The sequence below is a fragment of the Leiobunum rupestre genome, chromosome 9 (assembly GCF_980474605.1).
Source record: "Leiobunum rupestre chromosome 9, qqLeiRupe1.1.hap1, whole genome shotgun sequence".
NCBI classification, from domain to species: Eukaryota; Metazoa; Arthropoda; class Arachnida; order Opiliones; family Sclerosomatidae; genus Leiobunum; species Leiobunum rupestre.
In genome coordinates this window covers 9,519,757-9,540,357 of record NC_143392.1, presented here as the reverse complement: position 1 = coordinate 9,540,357, position 20,601 = coordinate 9,519,757, and positions in this window count along the sequence as shown.

Sequence of the window (20,601 nt, the reverse complement as noted above, 5' to 3'; positions counted from 1 at the left end):
GGGAAGTAGAAGTTGTAGGTAAGCCGGAATGGTTCCGAGAACGACCGATAGAGGGGGTGGTGGTTAAAGGGTGTATACCGTGACGCGATGATGGATAGCCAACTCGGAATGGTCACCTCGAGGTATACAATCGTGGATCACGTGCGTATTTTTAAATACGGGACCCAATGCTTAAAATTTTTGGGGCTTTTTCACTTTTTCTGGCTTTTCGGAAAACCGTCGACGTTGACGGATGGGCAACGCCGCTTTTAGCGAATTTTCGAATCCTCTATTATGATTTTCGAGCCTCTAATAAATGGTTCGCTTCTTTCTCGTGCGTGTGCGGGATGGAGGAGAACCTTAAACGTTTAAAACGTCAGTTTTTACGCTGTAAGTTTTGTCGTTCATCGGGAAAATATTCGACGCGCTTCGACAACCATTTATAATGGTGGTAGCGGACTATTTAACGTTCTTAACACACACCGTGTTCACACTAAACCAATTTGACTTTGATCAAAAATTAAACCTAAAATGTTTTATATTTGGTCGAATTACAATGTATGAAAATCAACTTTATTCCGGTTTGATTATTATTCGATACAAAAAAATATAATACCAACTGGATATAGTCCAGTTTGATCCAAATTAGAACATTGGATCAAGTCAATACAATCCAAAACGTGTTATATTTGGTCCAATTACAATGTTTGGAAATCAACTTTAATCCATTTTGATTATTATATGATACAAGTAAAATATAATACCAACTGGATATAGTCCAGTTTGATCCAAATTAGAACATTGGATCAAGTCAATACAATCCAAAACGTGTTATATTTGGTCCAATTACAATGTTTGGAAATCAACTTTAATCCATTTTGATTATTATATGATACAAGTAAAATATAATACCAACTGAATATAGTCCAGTTTGATCCAAATTAGAACATTGGATCAAGTCAATACAATCCAAAACGTGTTATATTTGGTCCAATTACAATGTTTGGAAATCAACTTTAATCCATTTTGTTATTTTATGATACAAATAAAATATAATACCAACTGGGTATAGTCCAGTTTGATCCAAATTTGAACATTGTAAGTCAATACAAGCCAAAACGTGTTATATTTGGTCCAATTACAATGTTTGGAAATCAACTTTAATCCATTTTGATTATTATATGATACAAATAAAATATAATACCAACTGAATATAGTCCAGTTTGATCCAAATTTGAACATTGGATCAAGTCAATACAATCCAAAACGTGTTATATTTGGTCCAATTACAATGTTTGGAAATCAACTTTAATCCATTTTGTTATTTTATGATACAAATAAAATATAATACCAACTGGGTATAGTCCAGTTTGATCCAAATTTGAACATTGTAAGTCAATACAAGCCAAAACGTGTTATATTTGGTCCAATTACAATGTTTGGAAATCAACTTTAATCCATTTTGTTATTTTATGATACAAATAAAATATAATACCAACTGGGTATAGTCCAGTTTGATCCAAATTTGAACATTGTAAGTCAATACAAGCCAAAACGTGTTATATTTGGTCCAATTACAATGTTTGGAAATCAACTTTAATCCATTTTGATTATTATATGATACAAATAAAATATAATACCAACTGAATATAGTCCAGTTTGATCCAAATTTGAACATTGGATCAAGTCAATACAATCCAAAACGTGTTATATTTGGTCCAATTACAATGTTTGGAAATCAACTTTAATCCATTTTGTTATTTTATGATACAAATAAAATATAATACCAACTGGGTATAGTCCAGTTTGATCCAAATTTGAACATTGTAAGTCAATACAAGCCAAAACGTGTTATATTTGGTCCAATTACAATGTTTGGAAATCAACTTTAATCCATTTTGTTATTTTATGATACAAATAAAATATAATACCAACTGGGTATAGTCCAGTTTGATCCAAATTTGAACATTGTAAGTCAATACAAGCCAAAACGTGTTATATTTGGTCCAATTACAATGTTTGGAAATCAACTTTAATCCATTTTGATTATTATATGATACAAATAAAATATAATACCAACTGAATATAGTCCAGTTTGATCCAAATTTGAACATTGGATCAAGTCAATACAATCCAAAACGTGTTATATTTGATCCAATTACAATGTTTGGAAATCAACTTTAATCCATTTTGATTATTATATGATACAAATAAAATATAATACCAACTGGATATAGTCCAGTTTGATAAAAATTTGAACATTGGATCAAGTCAATACAAGCCAAAACGTGTTACATTTGGTCCAAATACAATGTATGAAAATCAACTTTATTTATTAAAATTATTATATGATACAAATAAAATATACTATCAACTGGATATAGTCCAGTTTGATAAAAATTTAACATTGGATCAATTCATTACAATCCAAAACATGTTTTATTTGATCGATTTACAATGTATGAAAATCAAGTTTATTTCAATTTCATTAAATTAATGGTGTTCTAGGAGAGGTTGAATAAGGTGCTTTCTTAGTTCAAAAGCGGGTTTAAAAATGATAAAATCTAGACCAGAACCAAAATGTTTAATAACCAAAATACATTTAAATTTAAAACAAGCAAAAAGCGGTTTAGTGTCAAATTTCCAAATAAAAACCATTTGAACTGTAACGAATATTTTCAGAAATGAGCTTCCAATTCAATATTTTTCCAAAGTGTGCCTTAGATTTACATAACGCTAGATGGCGTAAAATTTCAACTGTAAATATTATTTTCATCCCGTTTTCCAGGTTTGAACCACTGCTTTATTCCGCGCTAATCATGTCCTGAATTTAAAATTTATTAGCTCAACATGTCCTGAATGTAACATTTCTTAGCTCAACATGTCCTGAATGTAACATTCCTTAGCTCAACATGTCCTGGGTGTAACATTTCTTAGCTCACCATGTCCTGGATGTAACATTTCTTAGTTCAACATGTCCTGGATGTAACATGTCCTGGATGTAACATTTCTTAGTTCAACATGTCCTGGATGTAACATTTCTTAGTTCAACATGTCCTGGGTGTAACATTTCTTAGTTCAACATGTCCTGGATGTTACATTTCTTAGCTCAACATGTCCTGGATGTAACATTTCTTAGCTCAACATGTCAAATCAGCAGGAATACACCAATCCGGTATTACGTTCTGCGCCAGTACAGTGACTGCGTCGCCATCTGGTATCAGAAAAGATAAATTCTTAATATCTAGATTAATTTTCTACAAAACGTAAATGGTATCTTCTGTGTAAAAACTGATCTTAGTCACAATAAATTCTAAAGCGGTTTATTGAACGTAGCTTTTTCATAGAAGTGCGAACAACTCCAATATTTATTAGTTTTCGTGTCGTTTTTGGGCGCTTAAATGTTTAGCGTATTAAATTTCATTGTTGTGATGATTTATTTGCTTGTTTATCCGGTATTGGATATTTCAAAGTACGTATTACAATGCGTTTTTAGAGGACGAGTTTCGCGTTTTGAGGTGTCATGTTTCGACCGCGGCTTCACAAAGAGACACACGAATGATCTATGTCCTCCGCCGTATTTAACCTGGTTCCGAGTCCGGGCGGGGTATTAGTGTTCCCTATTATTATTGGTATTTAGGCTGACGGGACATCTGCGGTATGCGTGGCGCGGCGCGATATCAAGGTGTCCTCTTTCTGGTCCCCTTGAGGTCCCTGTCTCAGCTCGTTGGCGTTCGTCGGACTCTGACGATTCTGAACGCCCCTCGCCTTCAATAGCCCCTCCGTCGTTGTATTGTTAGGAGCATCGATTCGAAATGGATGATTTGTGACTGCTCCTTATGTTCTCGTTTTGGATGAATTTTACCAATTTTTTATAGCTAAATCTATCAAGCTAGATGGAGCAAATTGACCGAAAGAAAATATTTTTAACGGGCCTATATTCGAAATATTATACTTTTATCTAGTGTTGTTAATTTTCCGGAAAAAAATGCGGAAAATTTTCCCTAAAATTTTCCGAATTGCGAAAAAATAAAAAATTGAAACATCAATTACTCTTTAAGGGTTTTTAATGTTTTTAACTTTTTATCGATATAAAATGTCTAATATCAGTAAACATACTACAAAACATTAATAGTGTTACATTGTTAATCAGTTTAAGCTAGTCTAGAGGTTTAGTTTTAGTTTTAGATTCGAAAAAATGAGGTGAAAATGCTGCTTTATTCAAATTTGCAAACAATATATTAGACTAATCATAAAAAACTTTTTAAATTTTTTCGGAAAAATACGGAAAATGTTCCGGAAAAAAGGTCTCGGCCATTTTCAGACTTACAACACTACTTTTATCCCGTTGTTTATTTCCATTCTTAAGAAGCCCATCCCACCGTGTCATGGCGAGTAGCGTAACGTGGTGCCTACCCTATATTCAATTCCGAACTATTAATTTGTTAAATAATTAAATATCAAATGAAATAGATATGACTGTAGTATAAATACATAATTTACAGTAGGTTATTCAAAAATACAATATAGTTAAAATATTTTAAATCGTATAAAAATTTGATAGAAAATAAAAAATGTCTAACTGTGTAGATATATTTATTTAGATTTAGTTATGAACTAGTCCACGCCTAGAAAATGGTGATTACATTACACAGTTAGAAAAAAGGGTTTGATTATAAACCCCCAAGCTTCTTAAGGAAAATTCCACAAACTCAAACCCTCCAAAACCCTTTAACGGAAATGCTCAAACCCACAAGGCTTAAAAATGAGCACTTTTATGATTATAAATTGAACCATTAGAAACCCTTTAAAAACTTCCTAGGGTTTGCAACAAAAATACAGACAATCGACACAACACGGTTTATATTTAAACTCTTTTCAAACCCTTTAAACACTTCCTAGGGTTTGTATTTATAGATTAAATTAAAATTAATTAATTTATTTTACGACTTTATTACAAATTTCGGCGATTGCAACGGGCGCGTTTCGAACCCAAGCCCTCTAGCACGACAGGCGGGTGTTTTACCACAGAACCACCGAAAGATGTATGATTGCAACGATGTTTAAAGAAACCATTTTGGGGAAAGTCCGTCTTCCTTTACGTTTTATGAAATTATTATACGGCTTGATATCAAATTTTGGCGTAGATGGCGTGAGATAGTTTAAAACGTGCAGGGTTTGAAAAGGGTTTTAAAAAGTGATATTATAGGTTCTTAAATTGGAATCCTAAGGGTTTTCCATTGCCCTATAGGGGTTTCCTTTAAACATTTAAACCCTTTTCAAACCATGCAAGTTGCCAAAACAAACCTTAAGGGTTTATAATTTTTTCCTAAACCTTTTTAAAACCCAAAGCAAACCCTAATAAAACCCATGGAAACCCTTTTTTCTAACTGTGTATAGGTGTCTTGGGAATAAACGCTTAAAAAATAAAATGTCTTTGATATCTTAAAAATTCCTTAAATTTGCTCTCGCTATATACTTTGATGAAAACCCAATGAACTAAAAATTTATTTCATTTTAACTATCACAATATAAACTTTGCTTATGAAATGACTGTATAAATGTGTAACCGTTGTCACGTTCCGTATTTTATGAACCCTAACAAATTCCTTTCCTTGGAAACGAAATAAACAAGATTGTGGGTCCGGACGGTCTTATATACTTTGATGAAAACCCAATGAACTAAAAATTTATTTCATTTTAACTATCACAATATAAACTTTGCTTATGAAATGACTGTATAAATGTGTAACCGTTGTCACGTTCCGTATTTTATGAACCCTAACAAATTCCTTTCCTTGGAAACGAAATAAACAAGATTGTGGGTCCGGACGGTCTTGACGATATATATAAGAAATAGCCAATGAATAATTCCAGAAGGCAACCGCTCCGATATAAGCTTGATTGACCCCGACTGTCTGACCTCTCGTCCTAATAAACGTCCATCCGTGTCCGGAAATTGTGAAATTATTCCCTCAGGACGGTCACCGTAATCCCGACCCCAGCCTCGTCCATCGAGGGGGCCCAGCCTCCCCCGGCGCGCAAAAAGAGACTCGGTTCTCATGTCGGAGCTCCTGAACTCAATAAATGTGATAATTGATTGGAGTCCAATCAATTTGGCTCTGTTTCTCCGGACCATGGGTTCAGATAGGGCGTCTTTTTCTGCCACCGCTAGAGGGCGTTATACCCCTTTCCCCCCAAAGACTTAAAACCTCAATAAATTTTAAGCTTCTATAAGGAGTAGGTGGTAAAAAATGTTACCGGCGTTGAGGGCTTAAAGATGAAGTGTGCGCGGGCTGGGGCTGGGGCAAGGGCTGGGGCTGTTAATTTGCTCACGAGGGCCTGTCTTCCTCCCCCTCTCCTCTAATCCCCCGAAGATTTATTAATTCTAAAAGTTAAGTTGGGGTTAACACCTCCCTTTCTCTCGCTTTTCCTAAGGGTGCCACGCAACTTACTAACTTCATGCCTTTTCATGATTTTCACAGTTTCCGGTTTTGGAGTCAGTTGCTTCTCAGTATTCGGAAGTATAAGAGCTTATCTATAAAAAGTCAGTTTAATTTTAGTTTTGGTAGAATGTTTCGCTTATGAAGTGTGGAAGTGGAATGGTTAGCATTTTCGATCTCAGCTTGTGGGCAACTCCTTAAACACAAATTAAAAATGCATTTTTTATAAACCAACAATTCTTTAGATATTCACTTTCCTTAACTGTTTCGACGTAAAAAAAATTAATGAGACCTGGTTTCACACGGGACATACATTAAGCAAACCCAAAAATGCAAAAATTATTATTATCCTTGCGTTATTCAAAAGGTTACCATGGAAACCAAATCACGGGGTCGCGAGGTACGAGCTAAAAAATTGATTTTTAAATTCTCCACGTTTTCAAAATCCACTTCACTAACTTCCGGTTCAGAACAGTAAAGCTGATGACGCGCTTTTCGTCACAGTGTTGGAAGTGACGTAATCTACGTCATATTCCGTGAACAATTTGTAATTGAAGAAAATGCTGCAGCAACAGGATCCGGGTTCGATCTTAGCTTGTGGTTAAAATTTGGGATAATTCCTTCCGCGTTGAGTTTGCAAGTTCTCTCCCCGCTGGTTAAAGGGGTTTTTCCTCGAGCTCTTCGGATTCCTCTTCCCATAAAAACTTGTAGAGGTTAACGGTAATAGTGAGTGTAGGGAGCTGTTGGCTCGCGTGGAATGAAGGGCTTGCCACCACCCTCCTACGCATTGTAACCCGGCCACCTAAATTAAAAGGCTTTAAAAGTCGCTCGATGACTTGGGCCTAAGGTGGTACTTTGGGTATTAGCCCAGCTGATTATTATAAATCCAAGTTGATTAAACACTAAATTGATATTAGCATAAGAAACGTTGTTGTTTTAATAATAATGGCACTGTCACTCAGCCTGACTAGTGAGCCTCCTATCTTAATTTATTTTAGTAGTCACTGATTAGTGGGGGTAAAAATGGGGGTATAACAACAAGAAGGACAGCCAACCATGGACAGTAAATTAAGAGGACATGTTTTCGATACCCTTCCACGGTGCATTTTATTTCTCCCCGCGTATCAATCAGCTCGAGAGACTCCGAGGGAGTCTTGCAAGGTCGTTTGTACCACGTGATCTTAAAATTTCACAATAGCAATCTAACGCGGTTGATATTGTTACGTAATTTTTTGCGCTTTATATTTTAGTAATTTTTAATTTTGGTTTTTTAATTCAATAAAAACTATCAACTGATATTTAGTATATCATATTTAATCTATAAAAACGTGAAAAAATACCTTTTGGCGTAAAAATGTATTATATTTTTTCGTTTTTCGAACAGTATCGTCCACTCTTAGCGATACTTGTTTTTTTCTCAAATAACCTTGGCCGACTCCCTTAGTGTGATTGGTTTACGGGGGCTAAAAACCAGACTTTTTACCGATCCTCTTAAAATCTACTATCCATGGTCCAAAGGTAACTTTATAAGGAAAACGCGTCCAACATGGGAAGTATAGCAGTCTGATAACTTCGGTTGATTTACATGACTTTGGCCGATCACGACAAGTTTTTGACTAGTTTAAAATATTTTCATTGATAATATCATAAAATGACGCGTTAATTTGAGATTGAAATTCTGAATCAGAACTTGTTTGAGGTAGACCCCGACGCCGCGAAATTTTTGCCGGCGGCGGTGGCGCGAACGGCGTGCGCTGATTTTTTTGTTGGCGGCGGCGTTGGCTTAAAATACATCGGCGGCGGCGGCGGCGGCGTGAGCCGACGTTTCTTTATAAAAAAAATATTTTTATACTAGAAAGTACAAATCAACCTACCTGTGGTCCTGCTCCTGGTTTAATTTATTCCAAGTATAGGCTTATTTTATTTACGCTAGTTAACAACATATGTAACATAATTACTCATAAGTATGCCTCTGTACCTTTATTCCATTCAAAAATCTTCACTAACGGTTTGTTTCACCACGAACCAGTAAAAAGGTGGACTACGTTAGATTTTAACCTTTTTATTGATCCTAGTAATTTTGGGAGTCACACTATTGGCTACTAGCATATTTATTTCAGCCAATGGAAAACCTCTAAATTGAGAAGGAATTTTTTGTATCGGAATTTTAGTCAGCCCAATGTAGCTTTATTAAAATTTATAAACTCGCTCGGTTTGTGCGGATGAAGTTAAATAATGAGTAGTTTAGAAAAAGAAAAGGTTGGGGAAAATGGCCAATCCGGAACTAGTCGATGTCGAAGTGGGATGGATATTCCACCAGCGTTATTAAAACCCATACCAAGCCTAGAAGAGTTAGGCCTAGGCTCAAAAGAATCTGCAAAGACCCCAAACTTGTAGATGCCCCAGAAAAGCTCAACCTGAATTTTAAATATTTTTTCCAGTAAACCTGCTTCTTTTATTTGACTTTGGATTATTAATCCAAGATTTGACAATGCAAATTTATTTTAGAATCTGAGTTTCCGAAAACTTCATTAATTTGCATTTTAATTGCATTAACAGCACTTGACAGTATATTGTAGTTCATTTTAGCACTTAAGCCTTGGTTGTTCAAACCGGTTTGTTTCTAAAATAATGGCCGTCGGTTTATCAGACGTAGAGCTAATTGTGCGATGGCATAATCGGCATTTGAGATTCGATGACGTCAAATATTACGTAGGGTACGGATGACGCAATATCTGTGAAACAAACCGTTAGTGAAGAAATAGAGCTAGTGGCATACTTATGAGTAATTATGTTAAATATGTTAACAGCATATAATAATTCAGTCTTCATAACGTTGCAATTGTCCAAAGTAATTCCAAGCTGCGCTACTGCTGATAACCGTACTTCGGCGGCGTCGGCGTCTGGTCTGAGGTGCAGTGGACTCTCTGGACTCTTGATTTTCTACAATAATTAATGTTGTGATTTTTTTTAAATAAAATGGGATTGATAAAGTCTTTCACTAGTCAAATTTCGATTAATTTTAGCAGTTAGAGCATTTATTTTAGTAGTCAAATGCCGTGACACGAAGCTTATAAATGCGACCGGGACGCGAAATTTGTTGTGTAAGTTTTAAGGGTGGCATCAAGCATGTCGAGACAAGAGTTAGTGGCGTCGCTAAACGCTATCTTTCAGGAACTTTGCCTTTTGAATAAAGAGAGAGATGGATTCCGGAAAAGGAGGCAATGCCATACATTGCGCGCCATTTTAAGCGTGAAACGCGCCTTGGCTGCCTCACCGACGCTCATTGTTTGGCAGCCCGGCGCCGAAGACGCGAAAAAAGCGGTGATAAATGACTCCTGACTCTTTACATCCACCAAGGCTTAGCCACGGCCATCATATACCGAAAGATTCGGCGAAACCCACCCCCATACCCTTAGGTTTTTTAATAGGGCAAGCTTGCCAGTATGCCTCCATTACACCACACCCAAGCGGCTTTTTAAACTTTGGGTAGAGAGTGTACACGCGAAAAAATGGAAGGCAACCCCGAAACAAATGATGTTTCTGTCAAAATGGGCAAACGATGTTGGGGCGATCATTACCGATAGGTGGCGTATTACGTGCGGCGAAGAGAGAGGGTGGAGGGGATAGGCAGACTTAAAAACTTAGCCGCCGAGGCTTAGAAAATCGACTGGCCAAATCTCTTACAATGAGATGATCTTAGACAATGCCGGTCTCGCTCGCGCCTTGATCTATCCTCCATCACTTCTCAGCCTTCTTTCGCAGATTCTTTCAACTTTTTGCTCCGCGAGAGTGAAAGTAGTGCGTGTCGAAGGAAAGGCGAACTCTTTTTTCGGCTTAAGAGGAGCGCTTTCGTAATGACGTCCGCTTCATCAGGCTGTATTCATGAGCGAATATTCGATTTTTGTGGTCCTTTCCGATTTATCTTCTATTTTTCTCTTGTGAACATTGACACCGTGATGTCATGAGCTTTGCTATTTTGCCAACTTTATATCCGCTTTATCAATTCGTTAGTAATTTCAATTAACGTGATCTAACTAACTTAAAATGCGTTTAAAATTATTTTATGTCAATTTAAAACGATTTATCAAATTCTAAATAGTTTTATTTTTTTCTAAAAGTTATTTAATTTCAAATTTTTTCCTATAAACTCATTAATTTCACCTTTTTCTTATAAATTCCTTTAATTTCACCCTTTTTCATATAATTTCCTTTAATTTCACTTTATTTACAATAAATTCATTTAATTTCACCCTTTTCATATAATTTCCTTTAATTTCACCTTATTTCCATAAATTCATTTAATTTCACCATTTTTCCTACAAATTCCTTTAATTTCACCTTCATTCCTAAAAGTTACTTTAATTTCAATTTTGTTCCTAAACATTCCCTTTAATTCACTTCTAAATTACCCATTTTTACTATAACTTTCCTACAATTTCCTATTTTTCTATAAATTTTACTATTGTTTTGTGTAAAATTTTCCATTATTTCCATACGATTTCCAATTTTTGTAATAAAATTTTCCATTTTATTCTCTACTATTTCCAATTTTTTTTAATAAAATTTCTGGTTTTTCCTATAAAATTTCCCATTATTTCTACACAATTTCCAATTTAGTTTTAATAAAATTTCCCATTTTTTATTTGTTAAATTTCCCATTATTTCCATAAAATTTCCCATTTTTCCTATACAATTTCCCATTTTTCCTATACAATTTCCCATTTTTTCTATACAATTTCCTATTTAAAAAAATTGCTTCTGTAAATTTTGCCATTTTTTATTGTTAAATTTCCGCATTTTTCCACAACAATTTATCCATTAAAATCATTTAAAGTAGTAAATATCTCGCTCAACTAAAATTTGACCTCATAAAATTTATAACACATCACTTTACCGGTAAATATAATATTCGATTAATTAATAGACAAACTTTTGATACAAGTTTAATTAGCTCCGTTTAATTTTTTGAAAGTTTAAAGGAATTTCAATTAAGAGTTTATTGCCTTTTTGTTATTAAAATTCCAATTTGGGGATAAATTAGGAAATTGATTGTTTTTAGGTATAGAAAAATAATGAGCTAGTTTTGAAGGAGGGGGGGGGCGTAAATCTCAAACATCGGCTTCCCAAAAGAATTAAAGCGAGAGGGGGGCTAACTGATGGTGTATCCGCGAAAATTTCCATCAATCAAAAATGAAGGGGTAGATTTTGGGATGGCGTGATGCGTTCATTTTTAGACCCAACTGGCTGCTCTCTGTGACCTTAAAGCGCGGCCAAAATCGGACCCCGAAAAGCATTGATGTATTTTTTGATACACGTACGATTGGATGGAAGGCTAAGCTGATCAGCGAAAAGCATGTTGGGAGAGAAAAATGCGCCAAAGTAACGCGCTTGATTTTTTGGGACAGCTGCCGGTTCAAGCACTATTTATCTCAAAAAATAAGTTAAAAAATGATGCTTCGCTTTTTCGCACGATTCGTGAGTAATGTATTTTCTACAACGGTCTCGTTTTTGAAGCACTCCATTCTTCTTGCATTACTTCCCCCCTGTTCTCCACTGAGGGCGGCTGATTATAATTATTTAAATAACTCTATCATTATGATTATAGTCTATTCGACAAAGGGAACCTTGTGTTTTTTATGTTAATTTGACTATTATTAAAGGATATGTTTATATCTTTGAAGTTGCTATTTCAGCAAATTATGTAGCTATTTTGTTCGTACTGCGGAGAGATATCATATTTATAAACAATTCTAGTTTGAAACTAAGTTGTTTTATTTTCATTTCCCAATGATAGCATTCCAATTAGTCTTGTTAATTTTCCGGAAAAATAAAATGCGGAAGTATAAAAAATTGAAACATAAATTACTTTTTATGGGTTTTTAATGTTTTTAACTTTTTATCGATATAAAATGTCTAATATCAGTAAACATATTACAAAACATTAATAGTGTTACATTGTTAATCAGTTTAAACTAGTCTAGAGGTTTAGTTTTACTTTTAGATTCGAAAAAATTAGGCGAAAATACCGCTTTATTTAAATTTGCAAACAATATATTAGACTAATCATGGAATGAAAACTTTTTTATTTTTTCGGAAAAATACTAAAAAATTTCCGGAAAAACGTCCTCGGTCATTTTCCGGAAAATTTTCCGAATTACAACACTAACAAGGAGACGACCCAAGGTGTAACGCACCGATTTTGTTCAATAAAAATTATATTTATGAGGAATCTCTTATTAAATAATTGCTCACTTAGAAAGGGTTAAATATAGTTTACGTATATCCGTCCCTATTAGTAATTGTTTCGTAATGAATCCAATAGATTTAATTTCTTAAAATAAAAATAACAAAAAAATTCTAAATATTAAAAACTTTTCTGCGAAATTTTAAAAGTAATCCAAAATAATCTCAACAAACCAAAAATAATCCTCAAAAACCCTTAACAATCGGGAAATCTTTAACGCATGTCTTCAAAATTCAATTATTTTATAAATCACAAAATCGTTTGGAATCAAAAGAAATCTTTAGAAATCAGGAAATCTTTAACGCATATCTTAGAAATCAGATTATTTTATAATCCAAAATCGTTTGGAATCCAAAGAAATCTTTAAAAATCAGGGCAATCTTTGATGAACAGTTAAAAATCTTCGAAATTTCAACATGAACGTACAATAAATAAAAAATTCCCATCGTAGATAAAACTAGATTTAAATAGAAATAAGTTTACACACAACGACATTTTAGCACATTTAGCACCGTTTCAACGTCTTTCAAAATGTAATTGGATTCCCTGACACTTCAACGCCACTGTTGAAATCCATTCTAGCCATTTAAAGTTGGTTGTCAATAAGGCAAAAACGCCACGACGGTGAATGTCAACGCGAAAAATTCCCGTTAGGCCTAACGCAATATTTTTGCGTCCACTCTCACCTTAGTGGCGTTTTTGACCTAGTGAAAACCAGCCTTTAGTCAGTGTCTTTGACTGAAGTAGTTCATTTAGGAGATGACACGGCGTAAAACGGTAGGTTTCTTTTTCGGGACAGTGTCTCAGATGGGTGTCGTGTTTCGGAGTTAATAGTCCCTATATAGTCCCGAGTCACCAGCCGACTATTTCGGCATGTAGGTTTTTAGGTAAACGCAAGCTCTCGGAGTTGACGCTTTGAAACGCATTCCTTGTCTCATATCCTTGTCCCCCCCTCGGCTCCTTATACGTATGTTGCGCGTCTAAAATAGCGAGTTGAGTGAGCATCTGCTCAATGACTGAGTGAGAAGCGTTTCTCGCTGGGACTATCCATCCATCTTGGGAGTGGCGCCACAAGACGGACGTTTTTCGCGTCGTGGAGTGATTGATTGACGCGTCACGTTCTTTCTTCTAACAACTGCCGCAGTGCCAAAACGAAACCCACTTTCTTCGCAGCCCTTTCAGCCCCGACCATTTTTAGGTCTGGACGCCAGCCATTTTCTACATCGGATGACCATTATTCACGCCATTCGAACTGGCCGGACACTGCCTTCTATTCACCATCCGAATTCTTTAAACCCTTATCCATTAAATAAAGTCACTTGGTCACGCCCACTTTGGCTGAAACATTTTTCGCCGGACGTAAATATATCAGTTTTTAACCTCCACTTTTACTGAAAATGCCGGGTATTCTTGTGAAAACTTCCTAACCTCAAAATCGTTGTTTTTAAGCGAGTTTTAGATGGCGCTGAAAATTAGAGCGTGGCAAATCCTTAATGATGTTGCTCAAGCTTTTTTTAAAAACCGCTTTTCTAATAGTCAATGCGATGAAATTCTATTTTCTTTAAATAAGTATCTACAGGCGATGTTTTGGTTTATTAAGCCTCAGTCGAATACTTATTCAATATTTAAAAAAAAATTATAAATTGAGGAAACGCCTAGCTCGCTACGCTCGCTATTGAAAGGGGGCACCAAAATTAACTTGCGGCCCTGACCTAGGAGCAACAAACACAAGGAGAACGCAGCTAGCCTTTAAAAATGCTAACGCAGTGTTGTGTACAAATTTCATTGGATGAGCCTTTACGCTGAACGTTTTACGGGTGGGTGGGGGGGAAGACAATTTCCGAATTTTCCCCTTCCGACGGCAGCAGACGCTAAAGCGTCTAACCAATGAAAACTGTACGCAATTAAATCCACGACTTTTGACGGGTTGCGTTGTCCTAGTGTGGCAGCTTCAGGATGTTATGGTAATTTTGGCCAAGTAAGTGGGGCCCTTATATAATTTTTGCGTCCCTTAGAAGGATTTTGGGGTCCCTTTGTATTCCCTAAATGCAAGAAAATGTGGTACTTCATTATCAAAATTTGAATTTCTATATATCCCATAATAAATTTAAGTTGAAAGGTTTCCTTTATTTAAATTTTTTGGGCCCTCTTTAAAACTGAGCATCTAAGGAACTAAAATAAACACTTTTAACGATTTCCAAAACTTAAATTTCGTGAATAATTTAACTCTTTCCCATCCAGGTTCAGTTTCTAAACTCATCCAATATTATTTTTTTTGCGTCCTAAGAAATTCGCATTTCGACGAGTTGCGAAGGTAGGTCCGACTCTCGTTATAAATGAGAATGAAAAAGAGCCAAACGAATGGTTTCGGGGAACCAGAATATGATAGCACCGACACTGGCAGCGGATAGATGGCGCTGCAGAGAGAACCGTATTATTATTGTCCATGTAAATTAGAGTCGAGTCAAGGTAAAGCAATAAAGCGGTCCATTGTGCTCCCTCTAATCGTTATAAATCGTGTTTTGGGAATAGAACGCGCGCTCTGTTACCAGAGAGAGAACGCGCAACGAGCAAATGTGAGACATAACAGAGAGGGGGGGTAGGAACTGGCGGCCGAGACGGGGGGGTTTCGTGAGTGATGGAATGATGTCAAAAGTTTTAGAAGGCCTTGTTTCTCAGTAACAAGCCACCCTCGATTCCTTCCCCCCCTCAGTCATCTTCACCCCCCCCACCTTTTCGCTAAAATTACCAGCGTCGACCAAACCACCTTGCTATGATACTAAAAGTTGTATGGAAAACTTGGTTATTGTAGACGCGGAGACCAGCGTTCTGTGGACTGTTTTATGACCGGAGAGAAGGAAATATGGAAGTTTGGGCTGTTCACTGGCTCCCCTCCCGTCCGTTTCCAGGCTTTCGCTCCGTGGGTGAAGCCGAAAATTACGAGTTTTCTCCTGACGCTTTCCCGACGTGCTAGAGATTAATGGAATTTGAATGCAAATAGCAAAGTCGCTCTGGGAAATATTACTCTAGACTTTGGCGGAGTGTCCACCCGCTCCCTTCCTTTTCAGGATCCCCCAAAACCCCCGTAAAATATACGAGTTGGGGGATGAAATAGGGACGGGACTTTTGGTGGCGAGGGGGGCCATTTTCTTTTATGGACGCCGCGCGTCTGGCTCAGCCAAGATATACGTCATTTCGACTTTATTTTATAACCCAGAATCATTGCCCCAAAAATTTATCCTTCGAAATAACTTGACGTGCCTGAAAGGGAGGAGTTATAGACGTTGGGTGGGGGGGGGGGGGGCGACAAACCTGACAGCCTAGCTGGATTAGTTAAGGCCATAACGGGCCACCCTAGCACATCGCTGTTCAAAATTATTACCTAAGAACGTACGTGGAATTATGAAGATTTTTTTTCGATAGAATACTGTAGCGTAGGCTAGACTTATATTTCATCAATAAAATGGAGAGGAAAAAGTTTGGCAGGAAAATAGAATGGCGGGTGAAGCTGAATTTCGACTGATTGGCGAAGACCTAGTCGCCATCTATCGGTGAAATTCGGAACTATTTGTAAAAATTTCTTCGTTATTGATGACATTTTTACGTTATTTAATCTTATTTAGAACGGAGAGTTCGATGTTTAATAAGTTAAATAGTTTGAATATTATTTATTTAGAACGGAGAGTTCGATATTTAATAAACTATATAGTTTGAAATTTATTTATTTAGAATAAATTAACCGACAAAAGTTCAATTAATCATTAAAATTAGTATTATTTGATTTATACGAATAAATTAAACGATTAAACAACGATTTAACATGCAAAATTAATCATTTTTTTCGAATATTTCTGAATAATTCTCGGTTATGGATAAATATAAACAATCGTATAATTTATTATTCAAACGCCGACCTCTATCCGAAACTATAGTCGGGTTTTTTGACGTCGTATTGTACACGCGTAATCCTTTTAAATAAATTATAATTAAGCAAATCATGAAAGTGTTATATTTCTAAATTTTATTACCATAAACATGAAGTTCTATGCATGGAAGAGATGTAGTTATTTATTTAAGTCAAAATTATCTCTTTGATAAATACTTAGATCTGGAGATATTTTTCCAAATTACGTTTAATCTTTATCCGCGGAAGAGCAGGATGGAATAATTTCACTCCTCCTTGGGCCGGGGGATGGGGTGCTCTCGGGGTCAGCGTGAAAGGAGGGGTCACAAGACAGCGCAAAGGCGTCGACGCCTCTGTCAATTTCAGAAAGGGCTCCTTCTTTTCGCGCTTCCACGAGTCGATCAAAAAAGTTTAAGCGGCCGAATGAGTTCTTTTTGATCCGAGGGCGGTCTCTTTGATAATGGGGGGAGGACAATTTTTGGCCCGCGATACGCTGTTACACAGTTGAAAAGTCTTAAAAAGGTACCTACTGTACCGTAGACATCGATGAAAAGTCTCAACACCCACCTCCCGTTTTCTCTTCGGATTTTTTTAAAAGAACGGAATGGTGATGCTAGGATGGTGGTGGGGGAGGGGGGAGGGGGCGAAGCTAATTGGCCCATTATCGGCTCTCTAAGATGCTTCGATCAAAACACAATAGAGCTCCTTTTTTCCATCCGGAAAGAATGAAAAAATTGATTCAGGGAGGTCTGGCTACTGATAAAGGGGCCAAAATTACTCGGCGAAGGGACTGGCGGGGGGGGGGGCAGACAATGAAATGGGTGATCTCTCTTTCCTCCTGCCCCCCTCCTGCCCCCCTCCTTCCCTCTCTTTTTAGCTAAGATCAGGCGCCCCATACTTTTTGAAGAATTGAAAAGTGCACGCGGTTTCATTCACACTCAGATTTTACTTTATTTATCTCTAAGGTTTAATTATTTTGAAATTTGCCAAGTTTCTGCGGGTTAGGAACGCAAGGAGAACGCAGCTAGCCTTGAAACACGCTAAGGCAGTGTTGCGTACAAATTTCATTGGACGAGCTTTATCACTGAACGTTTTACGGAAAGGGGGGGGAAGACAATTTCGGAGTTTTCCCCTTCCGACGGCAGCAGGCGCTAAAACGTCTAACCAATAAAAACTGTACGCAAGAAAATGCACGACTTTTGACGGGTTGCGTTCTCCTTGTGTGGGGTGCTGTCACTGCTGTGTTTGTTGCTCCTAGATGTCACGCAACACCAAATTCGGGGTTTGGTAGGCGGTAGCCCCCTGTGTTACGGCAGACCCGTAGCCAGCCGCCAAAACTACGGAGCACTCATATTCTTTGGGGGGAGGGGGGGGTCAATGCCTAAAAATCGTAATTTTTAACTCCCACTCCTGAAATTAGTAAATATACCGAAATTTTCTTGATTTTGTTATTTTTTAAATTATGAATAAAAAGATTATCGCTATTTTAATATTATTTATTTAATAAATAACCTGCTAATCTAACGAAAACTTTTTAAATTGCACATATTAAATTAATATAAATTGCACATATTAAATCAGTATAAATTGATACATTAGTATAAATTGCACATATTAAATCAGTATAAATTGATACATTAGTATAAATTGCACATATTAAATCAGTATAAATTGATACATTAGTATAAATTACACATATTAAATCGGTAGAAATTGCCAATATTAAATAAGTATAAATTGCAAATATTAAATTAGTATAAATTGCAAATATTAAATAAGTATAAAATTGCAAATATTAAATTATTATAAATTGCAATAATTACACATATTAAATTATTATAAATTGCAATAATTACACATATTAAATTATTATAAATTGCACATATTAAATCAGTATAAATTGCAAATATTAAATTAGTATAAATTACACATTAAATTATTATAAATTGCAAATATTAAATTAGTATAAATTACACATATTAAATTATTATAAATTGCACATATTAAATTAGTATAAATTGCAAATATTAAATTAGTATAAATTACACATTAAATTATTATAAATTGCACATATTAAATTAGTATAAATTACACATATTAAATTATTATAAATTGCACATATTAAATTAGTATAAATTGCAAATATTAAATAAGTATAAATTACACATATTAAATTAATATAAATTACACATTAAATTAGTTTAAATTGCAAATATTAAATTAGTATAAATTACAATATTAAATTAGTATAAATTGCACATATTAAATTAGTATAAATTGCACGTATTAAATAAGTATAAATTGCAAATATTTAATTAGTAAAAATTGCCAATATTAAGTTAGTATAAATTTCAAATATTTAATTAGTAAAAATTGCGAATATTAAATTAGTATAAATTGATACATTAGTATAAATTACACATATTAAATCGGTAGAAATTGCCAATATTAAATAAGTATAAATTGCAAATATTAAATTAGTATAAATTGCAAATATTAAATAAGTATAAATTACACATATTAAATTATTATAAATTGCAATAATTACACATATTAAATTATTATAAATTGCAATAATTACACATATTAAATTATTATAAATTGCACATATTAAATTATTATAAATTGCACATATTAAATCAGTATAAATTGCAAATATTAAATTAGTATAAATTACACATTAAATTATTATAAATTGCAAATATTAAATTAGTATAAATTACACATATTAAATTATTATAAATTGCACATATTAAATTAGTATAAATTACACATATTAAATTATTATAAATTGCACATATTAAATTAGTATAAATTGCAAATATTAAATAAATATAAATTACACATATTAAATTAATATAAATTACACATTAAATTAGTTTAAATTGCAAATATTAAATTAGTATAAATTACAATATTAAATTAGTATAAATTACAATATTAAATTAGTATAAATTGCACATATTAAATTAGTATAAATTGCACGTATTAAATAAGTATAAATTGCAAATATTTAATTAGTAAAAATTGCCAATATTAAGTTAGTATAAATTTCAAATATTTAATTAGTAAAAATTGCGAATATTAAATTAGTATAAATTGCAAATATTTAATTAGTAAAAATTGCCAATATTAAATTAGTATAAATTGCACATATTAAATTAAACTTAGCATAGTGGTTAAAAAAAACATTTACGAAGATTATGATTAAAATATCTTCTACACAACAAGCGCCATCTATAAACGTTTAAAAAGCATCATAATTATTTCCAATTCAATTTCTGCTCGATTTAAATTAAGTATCAGTTAAACAAATCAGCTTTAGGGACAGTGATGTTTCCCGCGTGCGGCCCGAGCCACGTCCAGGGCGTTCTTTAGGGTCTGACCCTGTGTCGGCGCGCTGACGAAGGAGGTGGAGTGGACAGCTGTTAAACCCGATCTTGACGAGAGCGGCGGCCTTTTTATTATTATTATCTGAGCCTCTTCCATTTTGCGTCTTCCGGAATATCCAGAGGAACGGAGTAGAAGCCAGCCCGATAGAGTAACTATCAAGCGACCAGGGTGGCTGAAGAGCTTCTAGCATCGTCCGCATTCCGGGTTTTCGGCGCTGGTTACGTAGGGAGTCGGCACTGGCGGCCATGACAGGCTCAGCGTCATCCATCAAGGGAGCTGTCATACTAAATGATCCCTAACTACCTGTTTGATCGCCATTTAGACCTTCGCCACAAGCGGTCCCTGGCAAAAAACCTACTCCAGTACTATTTCGTCTCCCCTTCTCACTTCCCCGTTTTTACCTCGCGCGCCTCCTGGTAGCCACTTTTTTCTTCATTATTTTTATATATTTTTGGGGTATTGACTATGATAGACGCTCTTTCTCTGTCGGGTATATGTTGATGCTAGATATAGTTTCTAGTGACTTCTTGCGGCTTCTCAGAATGATTTTCTTGCGCGCCTAACCAGTTTTTTCCAGGTTTTATATACGGTTTAGGTGTTTCATTTGGTACCGCCGTTTCCAAGTTTTTTTTGTT